Source organism: Cygnus olor, chromosome Z (assembly GCF_009769625.2).
Source record: "Cygnus olor isolate bCygOlo1 chromosome Z, bCygOlo1.pri.v2, whole genome shotgun sequence".
Lineage (NCBI taxonomy): Eukaryota > Metazoa > Chordata > Aves > Anseriformes > Anatidae > Cygnus > Cygnus olor.
In genome coordinates this window covers 8,788,823-8,802,142 of record NC_049198.1, presented here as the reverse complement: position 1 = coordinate 8,802,142, position 13,320 = coordinate 8,788,823, and the positions used below count along the sequence as shown (strand labels likewise).

Here is a 13,320-nt window from a genome sequence, read left to right as displayed (position 1 = left end):
CACAGATGCTTTGTGTTTTGTGCATCTGAAGCTTCCTACAAAACACTTCCTAGTTTAGGAAGGATGCTATCAAGCACTCTTAAAAGCCTCCCATGTCAAGTGGGAACACAACACAACAGCTTTGAAGACAAGCTTAAAGGATCTGAGCACAAGGCTGGCAATCAGGCCACTGTGAGCATCAGTCTGAACGTGTTACCTCTCATTGTTCAGCAGCAAGATAGTGAAATATTATCAACATAGGTGTAACAGGTCAGCACAAAATTCAAAGCTTTGATCAACAGTTAAACACCATAAAGCACCTGTATTTTGCTAATTATTGCTAAGCAACATTAAGGCCAACAGTTTAGCAGAATTCAAAAGAGATTAGACATTATATGGGCAATAAGAACATCCACAATTACATTAGCTAGGATAAAACAGTTTATAAAAGGATTAAAGGAATACCAAGCTTTGTGGCATGAGTCAGCCACTATATCACTGTTAAATTATTCTTTCTGATTGTTTTGCTTAGTGTAGAGCAGTAGAGACCGTGTTCATTGTTCTAAGAACGGTTTGTTAATCATACCAAGGATCAGCATACAAAAAACAGAAGCAAACTAGATGTCACTTGCTTGGGTTCAAACCTCTTTAGTGAGCTTTTTCAACTGGATATCACTTTTGTCTTGGAATAAAAGCAATTCAGGCTAAACTTAACCTGATTTACATTCATGAATACTTGCAACAGAGCAAACTAGAGTTGAGACAGGCATTTAGTTCACACAGTCTGATGGACTGACTCACCATCAAAGCCAGATCACCACAACAAAACACCCAGACCATCACAATGGAACACTCGTGTAAGCAATTCTACGCTCATTTTGGTAACCAGATAATACTTGAACCTAGATGGGGGAAAAAAACAAAAAGATCTCTAAAAATGTTTGCCTTGTCCTGCCTTAAAACATCAACTACAGAATGATGATCCTTCTCCATTCAGAAGGAAGCCTGTCACCAGCAGAACTACTCATTTCAGAAGAGTTCAAACATTTTGAACCCATACCTAAGGCTCCAAGCTTTCAGCCCAGTTCAAGTCTGATGGAATAACTGAAGACATGCAGAAACCAAATATTTTTAGCAGCATGCCTCCCCTTGCATATACAAAGAGCAGCTTAATTTGCTGTTAGCCCCATGAAATGGCAAAGGAATTCTGACAAAGGAGCTATAATTACCAAGTCATCTCCAGCTGAAGTGTCAGCTACCATATGCTCTTTTCAGAAAACCCAGACTACTCATGTGCATAGTTTATCAAGCTCCCTATATCAAGCTTCGTTTTGACAAGAGGGTGGTTTTGATTGTACCAGGCCTTTTTGGAACCTTCAGCTGTTAAAATAGTCAAAGGAGACACAAAAGGAGAATAGCAGATCCAAACAGCTGAGCAGCTCACTATTAGCGCAGAATTCAAAGAGTTCACATCGGGTTACCCAGATTTCATCCTGTACTGTCAGTGATTTTTATCCCTTAAAGTATTCTTTGCCCACAATAGGGCATTTTTGGCAAACGCAGCACTATTTTCAGAGGTGATTTCTGAACCTTAATCATAGTGCAAGATGAAGTTTCAGACGCCTCAAGTCCTGTATCTGTTATTAGCACTTCTCTAGTGTAAGAACACCTTGACAGGTCAGAGGAACATGTGAGAGAGGTTAAAAACTTATTTTTCCCCCCCTGTTTCTGGCTTATAAGTATTTCTGCCATTGCTCCTTCAGCAAGTTACTCACAAATAAAAATCCCTGCCATAATTATCAGTATTATGCCAGGGACTGGAATTTTTACTTTAAAATTTCAGTACTGCAGAAGCTGATGTCACTTGCCAAGGAAAACTTCCCTCTAATTTGGCAAGGATACAGAAGTCCAATCAACTCTAAATTGTAACACTGGCTTACATTGCTAGTAGAGAAAGTTAGAAGAGACTTGGCTACATTTTTAGCACAGTCAAAGCAGCAATAGCTGGTCAAATGCTGGAAGCTTTGACTGAATTAACTGGAACACCAAGTGGGTCTGCGTTACAGGAACCTGCCTAGTATCTTGAGCACAAATCAGTAGAGACAGGTAGCTTTGAGACATACAGATAAAAAATACATATAAATATGACTGTTCTTATTACTGAAAGGTAGGTTTTTCCCAGAAAAGAAAAAAGGTGATAAGAAATTGATCCCACCACTAGTTTTCACCCTTTAGTACCCTTAGCAGTAAGTGTCAACTTCTGAGTTTCCACTTGCATTTGAAGGAAGTTTTTAACCATGACTTTTCACAAGTTACTACACCAAGAAGCTCAGAAACCAGCTATTTCTGCCTCTCATCTAAATGTATACTTAGTCTTCTGTAACTTCTCCTAACACCTGGTGTTCTGCTTAAGTTTCAGTGCCTGTAGAAATACCTGTCATAGTTGGCAGTTACAAATATGCTTGTGGCAGCAGGAAACAATTGGCTCAAACTCTGCTCGTTTTATTCAGTCAGCCTTTCTCTGGGGTTTGTTTTTTGTGGCAATATAAAAGAGAATTAAGTGCTCCATACGGAAAGGAAAAGATTAAACCTCACCAGTTCTACCTACAGAACCACAAAACAGCATGTGCAATCACGATTAACAAAACATACATAAGCTGTCTCAATTTCTCAAGACAATAAGCATTATGAGAGCCTAAAACAATCCCCAACACAGTTACAGCTTCTGCAATTTAACTCTGATAATAAAATACAATTCATGATTTTTCCCCATACAAATTTGTCTTGCACCAGTTTTTGCTGCAATATTTGCACAACTATGTTGAACAGTTGGACTACAGAATGAAGCACTCCAGTAGTAGCAGAATTCCCACCACATCCATCTCCCATTATTATATGGGCATGAATGTACTTAGAGAAGTCAGTGTTCCTCCCCAAGGATCTTGCTTCATGCAGCAGGAGAGTAGCCAGACACACTGTGGTTATGAGTACCATCAGCTCGGCATTGCTGAATGATCCCACCACTGAAAACAGCAACTTGCTATTGTAGTCAAATTTATTCCTTGTATAAATCTCAAGTTGCTCGTTGCTCTGGGTGCTTCTGTCAACCATTGCCATTTCCCGATCTTAAATTTTGCTGGTTATTTTCCTAGAGATATTTAAGTGACTGCAGTTGCCAGGACAACTGCTTCATCAACACCAGCACCTCAGCTCATCTATCTTGGGCTTCCCTTCAGTTCACCATGACTTCTAGGAAATCAGCTGCCAGAAGTAGTCATTTTGAAGTTTGGCTTTTTCTTTAAGCTTTTATTAGCTTTTGAGATCTTCTGTCCTAAGAAACTCAACTCCCTTTAATAGGAACTTTTCTACAGAAAGAGATTTGTTTCACTTATACCCTCAAAAGAAAGGTTTCCTTTAAAGTTATAAGCCTGATACCTTAAATTCCAGGGCACTGAGGTGATGAAGGAGAAGATAAGATCACAGAGGTACACATCCAAACCAAGTTTATGCATGCCTGTGCTGTCACTTCCAATAATTTACTTAGGTCTCATTCTATTTTGTTTTGTTACCATGAGAAGCAGAGAGTGACTCAATATTTGTTATAATATGTATCAAACTCAACTAGGCCTTTGAAACCACACACCCATATATGTATATTTATACTTAAACATCACAGAACTTCCACCGAGAAACTAATAAGGGAGTTACAGGCACGTTTTAACAAGGCGAGGCCTACACAGTCACTGCCAGCCTCCGGTCCCCAGGTAACTGTGGAAGCCATTGGCCAGGCCAGCTGAGCTCGGCCAGCAGCCAAGGCCTCAGGAGATACTGCTCACTTCCTAAAAGCTTCACAAAAGTAAGAATAGGGAAATAAGACCCTGCAGTGCTCTACTTCCCCCAGTTCATCTGTGTTAGACGGGAAAGAAAGTATCACTGGGTCAATTGCAGTATCTTATATCAGAATGCACATCTTCTAACACCAAGAGGAGCAGCAGGAGCAGGTTAAGTTCTCCTGCCAACAAACCCACCAGCATTTTGGTACCGTCACCACTTAGAGTAATACTAGGCAGCCTTTTGGCTTTACAAGGCCATCGTTACTGCAACTCACACACAGATTTACAGCTGCAACTGAACGAGCCTCGCACCAGTGAGCCTGGACACCAGTGGCTGTTTAGCCATGGCAACATGGGATTAGGCACGGGCTGCAAAACCAACTCATAAGCGGGGTCACTTCACAACTGGTATTAAATATCGAGCTGTCGCTACCAGACCACTGCGGTGCTTGAGACGGGTTGAATATGCCATTGCTGCAATGCAGACGTACTTAAATGCTATAAAATGATCTCAACAGTTTAATACTGCAAACCTTGGTTATTTGCCATGGTTGAAACAGTGTTAGTGGAGAAAGCACCGAGCTTTCCTTTCACTGTATCTATTGATACAAAATTAACAAAATTAGAACAGGAAAAGACTATACTCTGCCTGAACCTCAAACTCTACACTGCTATCACATTAAGCTATGGTCAAACAATATTTTGGTGAATACATATAATGAAACTGCACTTATCAATACATTCAAAATTAAAGTGAAGAAGTCTTTAGCAATTAGAAACACCAGCTTTCTTTATAAAAGGAAAGGTACCTGCAGGTCAGTTGTGCTGTAGTTTTCTATTTAAAGTGCTTACTAAGTGTAGAATTTGGCTTTCTGCCCATGTGTTTTAAGCTCAGTGTTGTGGCATAGCCTGGGTAATTGCACTTCGGGTGACAAGCATAACAGAACTCAGAGGCATGTCAATAATACACTTTAAACCTCGTCTTAACTTACTAGAACCAAATCTTGCTCTGCAAACACACCAGGTCCACAAAGCAAAGCACCAGGCTGCTCCCCTGGCCGTGCTACAGAGCCGTGAGCTGTTCCACACTTCCACACTTGACACAAATCCTGCGTGCCGGTTTCACTATGCTGAGAGGCTTTATTTTGAACCTAATCTTCAAAGCACAGGAGAGAAGACCTGGGGTGGTTGTAGTAGAAGAGCACAGGAGCTGGAACAATTAAGACAGTACAAGACAGAAATCCCAGAGGTGGAAAACAAAAAAGCTGGGTAGCTGGGCTCTGAAATCAGTGCAGATCCCTCTGACATTTGAAGCGATGAGGCAGCCAAGGCATAGCTCTGCCTCCTCCAACACTCAGAAGTTTATCCAGATTAACTCCCGATACACTGTTTCTGAGAATTATTTGTGAAGTCTGCATAGCATAAGTCTCCCCCAGCAAGCCTACATGCCCAGGCCTTGACGGCTTTCTCTTCAACACCAGGAATGTCCCCCTCCTCCCCCAGGTTAAGTTACACAACCCCAGCTTTATTTTTGCTCTTAGAGAATTGCTACAGCTGCCTCATGGACAAAGTCTGTGCAGAGGAGTGTGACTTGTCAGTACATCAGGATCTGTGCTGGGGCGCTTCAGAAAACTGCTCAGTTTTTTTTTTAATTCTTTTTTTAAACCAGGAATAAGTAGAAGTTCTTATTCCAAAAATCCCTTTACTTTTGTGCTTAAGCAGCCTGAAAGCTATTTACTTGACAATTTCTTCAGCTATTCCAAATTTAAATACTGTACTTGTAAACATACAAGTTGAATTTGTTTTGGAAGAAAGCTTTCCCATGTGCTATTTATAAAAAGCAAAATGCTTTCTACCTACAGATTTAGTCAACTATGCTATTAAAAGATATAACCGTTTTATATAAAAATGCTAATTTATCCAGTATCATGCATACAAACCCATTACAGATAAGAGACTTGGTCCATATCCTATTCACTAAATTATACTGCCTCTTACTGTTGTCAAGGAACACTTTGGCCCTACCTTACAAAGCTATACAAACCCCCCACACTTTTACATAACTCTTCCAGTCCTAGCCCCACAGCCTTCAGAAGAGCACTTATTACAGTCCTCTACAGATCTAAACTAACACATTGTATCGGCTCTTTCATCCTGTTTGTGCAGTACCCACAGACTGTTCTCGACAAGTGCCATGCTTCACCCACACAAAAGGCCTAACAGAGGATGAATTCTGGACTGTGCATCTCTTTCACCCAGTCCGACATCAGATTGTTGCCATTCACATTCAGAGTTAAGCAGCAGTATTTAATAGCTGTACTAAAAAAAGCTCCACAAAACAGGTACTGAACAAAGCCTGCTGGCTGCTACCTAGCAGAAGACAATGCTTGGTTGGCCATAAGAGCATCTAGTAACAGACACAAAGCCTTCCCAAAAGGAAGAAGCTCATCTCTCACAACCTTTTTATTTCAGGTTGGCATCTAATCATTGATCAACAAATTATGATCTAACCGTGGATTAACAGTAGGCTTTAGGCTCCGCCTAAATTTTCTCATCCTCAGTCTTAATGCATTACCACAGTTGCACAAGTAATGTATTGCAACCAAATAGTTTAACATAACTGGAGTCCTTTCCAATCATACGGATTCTTCTTCCCAGTGCCACATTTATGTTCTTCTGACATAAATATATATTATATATTTTATATATATAAAATATGTATAAGAATGTATCTTGTTTATACATATATATGTGCATATTTATACGGAGAGGTAAGTTAAAATTACAAAAATAAACGAAAATGCTGTCTACTCCAAGTTTGATCCAAGAAAGACAGTTATCTATTGTTCTTTCTAGAGTATAGAAGTCATTGATTTATACTCAAGTAAAGGAGAGAAAGAAAGGAAAACCCTAAAATTTATCAATACTCCCACCTATAAAATAATTCATGCTGATCAATACAGTTAGGAGGTCACAAATAAACCTGTGCATGCAGGAGTTCGAGATATAATCAATGCAGATTCCAACACCTGAAGAGTTTTGTCCTGTCCACCAACCTCCACTCAGAACTCTGCTAGATTTGCTAAAGTATAACACAGAGGTTCCCCCTAACATCACCAGCAAGCTTGTTTTTGTTTTAATAGCAGAAATTAGCCACCTTTGAAGTCTTGATTAGAGTAGGCAGGTCAAAAATACTTCACTGCTCGCTTGGAAATAGGTGAAAGTCATCCACGTTCTTAAAGCTGATAGCTGCAGAGGGAAAGATGAAACAGAACAAGGCTAGGACACCAGGAGCTCTAATCAGGTCACACGTGGTAGCCTTATGTCAGCTCTCAGTCATGCCCCGAAGTTCAGCCAGCCCAGCACAGGGAATGAGATGAAGGAGGAGGGAGACACTTGAGATGGGCCTGGATCCCCAAATACCCCAAGACAGATAAAAAAAAAGCCTGACAGCATCATCGTGATAGGTCTTTTGTAGCCAAGCACACCTGGGTGCCTCTGCCATTGAACAGATCTGACATTAACACAGCTGACCTCACAGTATACAGCATTTCCTACCTGGACAGGACGGAAGATTTCAAGCATATGCCAAAAATTGTTGAGGAAATCCTTATGTGATGTTTCATGACATCCCTGTCAGGCCTGAGAACAGGCAGTGCCATGCTTTGGGATGGTTACAAACAGCCCTTAGTCCAACCTGGCCTGCCCCAACACTCTGCAACATGCCTGCACCAGCCAGCTTAGCTGCAGTCTCTCTCCGTGGATGTTCCTATTAAGCAGCACAGCTTTGTGGACTGCCAGCATGCTACTGATTTGTCCCTTGAAGGCCAAATATGGTCCCCAGTTGAAAAGCCCCAGCAGAAGCATATTGCTCACAACACACAAATGAACTGAACGTCTACATACTTAGTAGGCACCAGATAATCTTACAACTTGGATGAAAGTTCAGTTTGTCCAAGCTGAACATTAAGCAGGCTGCTTCAAATCAGTGAAATCCGAATATTACCTCTAACAGCACTAGAAGCCAGACTTACTCCATAACATCCAGAAGAAAGCAGCCAAGACCAGCAACCTATTGATCTCATCCCTTACCAGCAGTAGCCAATACAACTACAACCTCTTTCCAGCTGGAGAATAGCCAGATATATGTCCAAGACACGAACTGTGCTGTTATTGCCACTTGAAATGGAGCTCCAGAGTGACTTTCTGCAATGACCCTGACTAGGCTGGTGTTTAGCTCCTGATGAGCCTACTCATAATCCTCTGGGAATCAAAACAAACTTCATTAATGAATTTTCAAAAACAATACAGCCCGTTTTGCAGTGTAAAAGCCAGACGTTCGGTCTTACTGAAGCCTATCTTACCTATCCAGCTTCCCCTAGTAGTGCCACTATCGCCATATTTCAGGCCAAAGGCAACCAAGCTTCTTCCACAGAAATGGTAGACTGCTCCCAGCAGGAAAAGAAAAAAAAAATCAGTTACATTTCACAGAAAGCATATTAGTCAAATTCTGAAGCACATAAGCCTTCAGGTTTCTGGCAGTCATTGAAAAATGGAAATCATTCCATATGCTGGTCTCAAAGCTTTCATTTTTATATGCTTCATACAGCAATATAAAATGCCTGATTTCATTTAGAAGTTCACTAGTCTTTCATAAGGGAAGTGACAACAGGTCCTCTATAGAGGATTGTTTAAATATGACTAGGGTTGACTCAAGAAATAGTTACCTGACACTTACAGAATTATACAGGAGAAGAAATGTTACTGTCATTCACAGAATTTTAACACTTAAGCTTTCAAGAAGAGTTGAGTCTCAATGTCTTTTTTGCTTAGCATTTTGAACAACTTATGGCCACAATATGCTTTACTGCCAGAAAGCCATAAAAATTGGGTTAGGCAGATCCAGCAAAAGTGGCAGTATCACGAAGAACAGATAAGACTTTCTAACTTAACCAAGAAGCACCATGCACATTCATCTGAAGCATTTAGGCATTTTGTTACTACGTGAATGAAAAATTAGACAGGATTTAGATAATAGCTACAAGAGACCTCAAAGGTCCAGAAGAGATGTTAACCTCTCAAGTTATCCTGCTTAATGCACTACCAAAAGGCATTCAGCTACTAAGTGGGGGTACAGTTACTATTCTGCAAGAGAAATAATCAGGAGCACCAGGATGAAATTCAGTTTCCTTCAATACACTCTAAGAAGCTTTTTCTTTTAATAAAAGGTGAGTGCTTTTAGAGATAGTTATTCTAGCCAAGATAAGCAAGCACTCACATGCCAGTATAGTTTACATCCATGAATTGGAAGTGTAGGCCAGCGGACTTAATGAGAACAAATGCACCTACACTGAACATGCTACAAGCTGCGGCTACGCCACTGCATGGCTCTGTTTTAACAAGGCCAAAGACCGTGCTGCAGAAGAGAATCTCACCTCAGCCTCTGCCAATTCTGACGGTGAAAGGTCTCCAGTTGTAGAAGAGTAAAAGAATAATGTTGAACCAAGAAATTTTGCATAGCAGGCATTTATCACCCAAGAATTGACCAGTTAAATACCGGTCTTTCCACTATTCCAATACCCTGCTGGCAAAGAGGTTTTCAACTTAACCTTTCCAAATATTTTGCTACAGTTAACATGAAAATGCACATTTTAAATTCTTGAACCAGGGTATGTATCTTAGCTAGGATAAAAGTTGCATGGTATTGCAAACATGTCTCCACTGCTATGATTTCAAAGTTGCATCTCTGCAGTAAGAGCCCATTACTTGGAGCTCTAAATGACTTGTATGATTTTAAGAGAACAAAATAGACCAGTGGGAATATCATGTCATGCTTTCACTGCTAAGACCTTAAGGAGTAAGACAGCCTGCCTGCCAGCTCTCTTTGTTAATCACAATGATATCTGAAAGCATGATTCACTTACAATAGCCCCCGTATGATCCCCTTGCTCCCTGTGTGATACCCTCAACAACAAAAAAAAAAGTAAGTTTCAGAAAGTCCTGGTCACATTACAACTCAGAGATCCCAAAGTATCCTACTCATAACCCAATTCAGTAGCTTTACCATTTTGCCCCATTTTGGCCAAATCCTAATGCATTTCAATTATTTCAGAAAATTAGACAGGCTAGTTATTGCTGCCACTGCTGCTTCAGGGGAAGGCACACAAGGCCGCTATTAGTACTGTTGAACTGGTCTGGTTGGACTGGACATTCCCAATAAGTAGCTACTGCTAAAGCTTCATAAGATTAACAGCAATTCCTCTGACTGATATTGCTGGATAAAAATGAAGTACTAGAACTGTGGAAGCACCAAGCTAATTTTGTGAATACTCATATGTCTGTGCATGTACATCCAATCGCACACAGCCCAAATTATAAATAACAAAGCCTCCAGTCCATCCACAATACCGTCCGTCTGTAACTTGGTTATATTTCCAAATGTAAGTCAGCTACAATCAAGTTCAGCAGCAAACGTCCACCATTTAGTCCACACCATTCATTATCATGAATACCTGAGGACAGCCAAAAACCACACAGCCAAACTGCACGTCAAAAACACCTGAGTTAAGGTTCAACAAGCATTTTTTTCTGGCATTTTCTACCTTCCAGATAAGAAATGAGTATCGTGCAGTAGACTTAAAATGCTACTAAAGAGGAGACACTCAGTGTGAATCTGTCTCCCTGTAAGACAGTGGTCAGTGTAAGTGTGACTTAGAAACAGCAAGGTAAGAACATGCTTGAGCTTTTGAGAAGTTACAGAAGTGGTCTCACACTCAGACAGCCATTGCACGGTGTCACTGCATACTGGAGAACTTAAGGATTTAATAGCTGAACAAAAAATTAAGAACACCCTTTTAACACTATAAAATCAAAAACTTCCACTAATTCCCAGAATATTAACCAAACCTAAAACTACCTGTATGCTTTTAATTACTCCCTTGAACAGACTGGCAAGAACTTTTCAGAGGCACAGTTCTTTGAACTGCTACCCAAGAAAAAAAATCATGTTGTATTTTACCTTGTCTGAAGATCACTCTGTGTAAACTCATGGAAATAGAGCCAAACAATGGAAAAAAATTGCAAGCCAACAGTACTCAATCTTTCCAAGTGGAAAGCTTTCCATTTTCAGTCTAATGACAGAGGTGGGCCGTGCCACAGCTTTTCCTCTTGCCATACAGCAGTGCCTAATTGCATGTAAGCTTGTATTTCCAGGTAGCAACAGATCGGCAAATCATTATCTGCCTTCAGAGCATACACAAGAATCCCACCTGGCTGAGAGAAGCCCTAGGGGAAGAACTAGAAGCTGGCTGCCATCATTACCTTGCCTGCTGCCTCCTGAGGAGAGGCAGCTGCCCTGAAGAAAGTAGTCTGGAGGGGTCTGTGTGGCCCACAGGTGTAGCCTGCCAAAAATCTACGTGCAAGAGCACAGCAAGAGTCAGTTAGGCATTTCTTAGGCATTTGAGCCAGAGATCGTAACTGTACTTAGTGTCAGTGAACCAGCATCAGGAGCAGCATCTTCCCTCCCTGCTTGCAGATGCCTTAGCTGTTCTTCCACTTCAGGGACCGCCAGCTCCACACGGGAGCTCTTGAGACCTGCAGCAGCAGTCGCACATTCTGTTTGTAAGCAGTTCCATGCCCCTTAGTTGCAAACCTCTGCTTATTAGCATCAATGATACCTAAAGGCAACAAAAATTGAAAATTAAGTACACCGAGAGAAATTCTCTCGGAGCTCGCAATTCAGAGGCTTGTAGAAGTCAGCTTTTCTGCTGAGAGTACCATAGGATTTTTTTCTTGGCATCAAGCAATATTTTTGTGAAGTTAGAATTATGTAACTGGTAGAACATTTAAATGCTCAAGAAATTTCTATTTGCTTAATTTCAAGCTTTCTGGGCACTGACCTACAGTACCAAAATTTTAAACATGGTACTCATTCTTTCTATCAGACAAGTGGGAGAAAGTTCTATATTGATCTCCTGCTCTGAAAAAATTATTCCTATATATTGCAAATTGCTTTGAATTCAAGCAAATCCCTTGGAAGAAGCTGAGATCCAACAATACAGAACTCAGCACATGGTTAAAGACTTACAAAAAGCATGGAAAACAATGCCTCAGCCCCCAAATTACTTGAGAAAACTAAGCATAATGCTTGCTTTCCCCCCACACCAGCTTGTGTGTCAAGACTTGCTCATTCAAGTAGCAAAAATATCTTCTGAAATAAATTGCCTTAAGAAAAGAACTATCAAACAGCAACTCTAACAATAAAGCTAATTTTGCTTGTTTCCTTTCATGTTAGGTATACTCATTTTCATCTACCCAGCCCAAATCACCTCTGAAGGAGCTTTTAATATTGACTCTTGCTCTACATTAAACATGCCTCTCGACACAGCATACTTGGTCAAACTGTGCTTTTAGGCAGTGCTACGTGATTAATAGGAAATTTTACAAACAGAAACTTTGTTACCTGCACATTCACTGAAGGGTTTGCTCACAGCCTAAGCAGAATACTATTCAACTGTGAAATGAGGAGACTTGCATTTCTAAGAGACAAAAGTTGTGCAGCAAAGGTACAACTGCAGCAAACGTACAGAGCTTTAAGTAAGCCACCAGGAAGCATGTTCTAATAGTTCTGCTAGTGTCCTGAGAGCATCGCTTTATTAAAACACTCAACAGTTTATCAGTCCCCAGGCTTTGAAGGCTCAAGCATGAAAGTATGACATTGATTTCAAAGCAGACTGAGGGACACATAACCCAGAGACCAACTGGCAACTGATATGGCAAAAGTTTTACCATACAAAAGCCTCAGCCACTGATATCTATCACAACTAGCACCTATCATCACCAGATTGCAGCTTTAATAACCTCTGTGGTACTACTTAAATGCAGCAGATGCTGAAAAAAAAAAAAAAAGTGACTTGAGGTGGCACGAACAAACTGTTTACATGCAGTTCTGCAGACTACAGTGCAATCTGCTCCTCCACTACACAGCTATTGTCTGCAAAGCCAGAGAAACATATCCCCATAATTTCAAGAGCAATTCACAACTACTACATAGCTCAAGAGCCTGATACAGAGATCTGTTCCGCCACACCACGTTCTCCCCTGCTGAAGAAAGAAACAACTCCATCTATGACCCCGGCAGGAAACATTTTATTCTGAGAAGTCTTCCCTTTGTCATTCAAAAAACCTCAACAGCTGAGTCAGCGGTGAGGAAATCAAACCTTAAACACCCAAGGTAGACCCACCTCTCTCCTTTAAGCAAGTTCTGAGTAAGTCAGGGACCAAAAATCAAGTTCACCTACTGCAATCAAGTACCTGTAGCCCAATACAATCGACTTAGGTCAGAATGCTAACAGAAACTTTGGTCAAACTGACAGGCAACTCCTTGGGGACAGGAACTGAGGGACGGACATTTGCTCTCGTCCTGGGACCTCTTTGGAGGACTTAAGATCACTGACTATGTGCTACTGTTGTCTCCCCAGCAGGGAACGAGAGGTAACCGGTGCACATG

General features: G+C 40.9%; 1 protein-coding gene across 1 annotated transcript in view; it reads right to left on the bottom strand.

The window, feature by feature from the left end:
* The window catches only part of UBE2R2 (ubiquitin conjugating enzyme E2 R2), a 52,826-nt gene that overhangs the window by 36,299 nt on the left and 3,207 nt on the right, over nt 1-13,320 (bottom strand). The window lies entirely within an intron of this gene.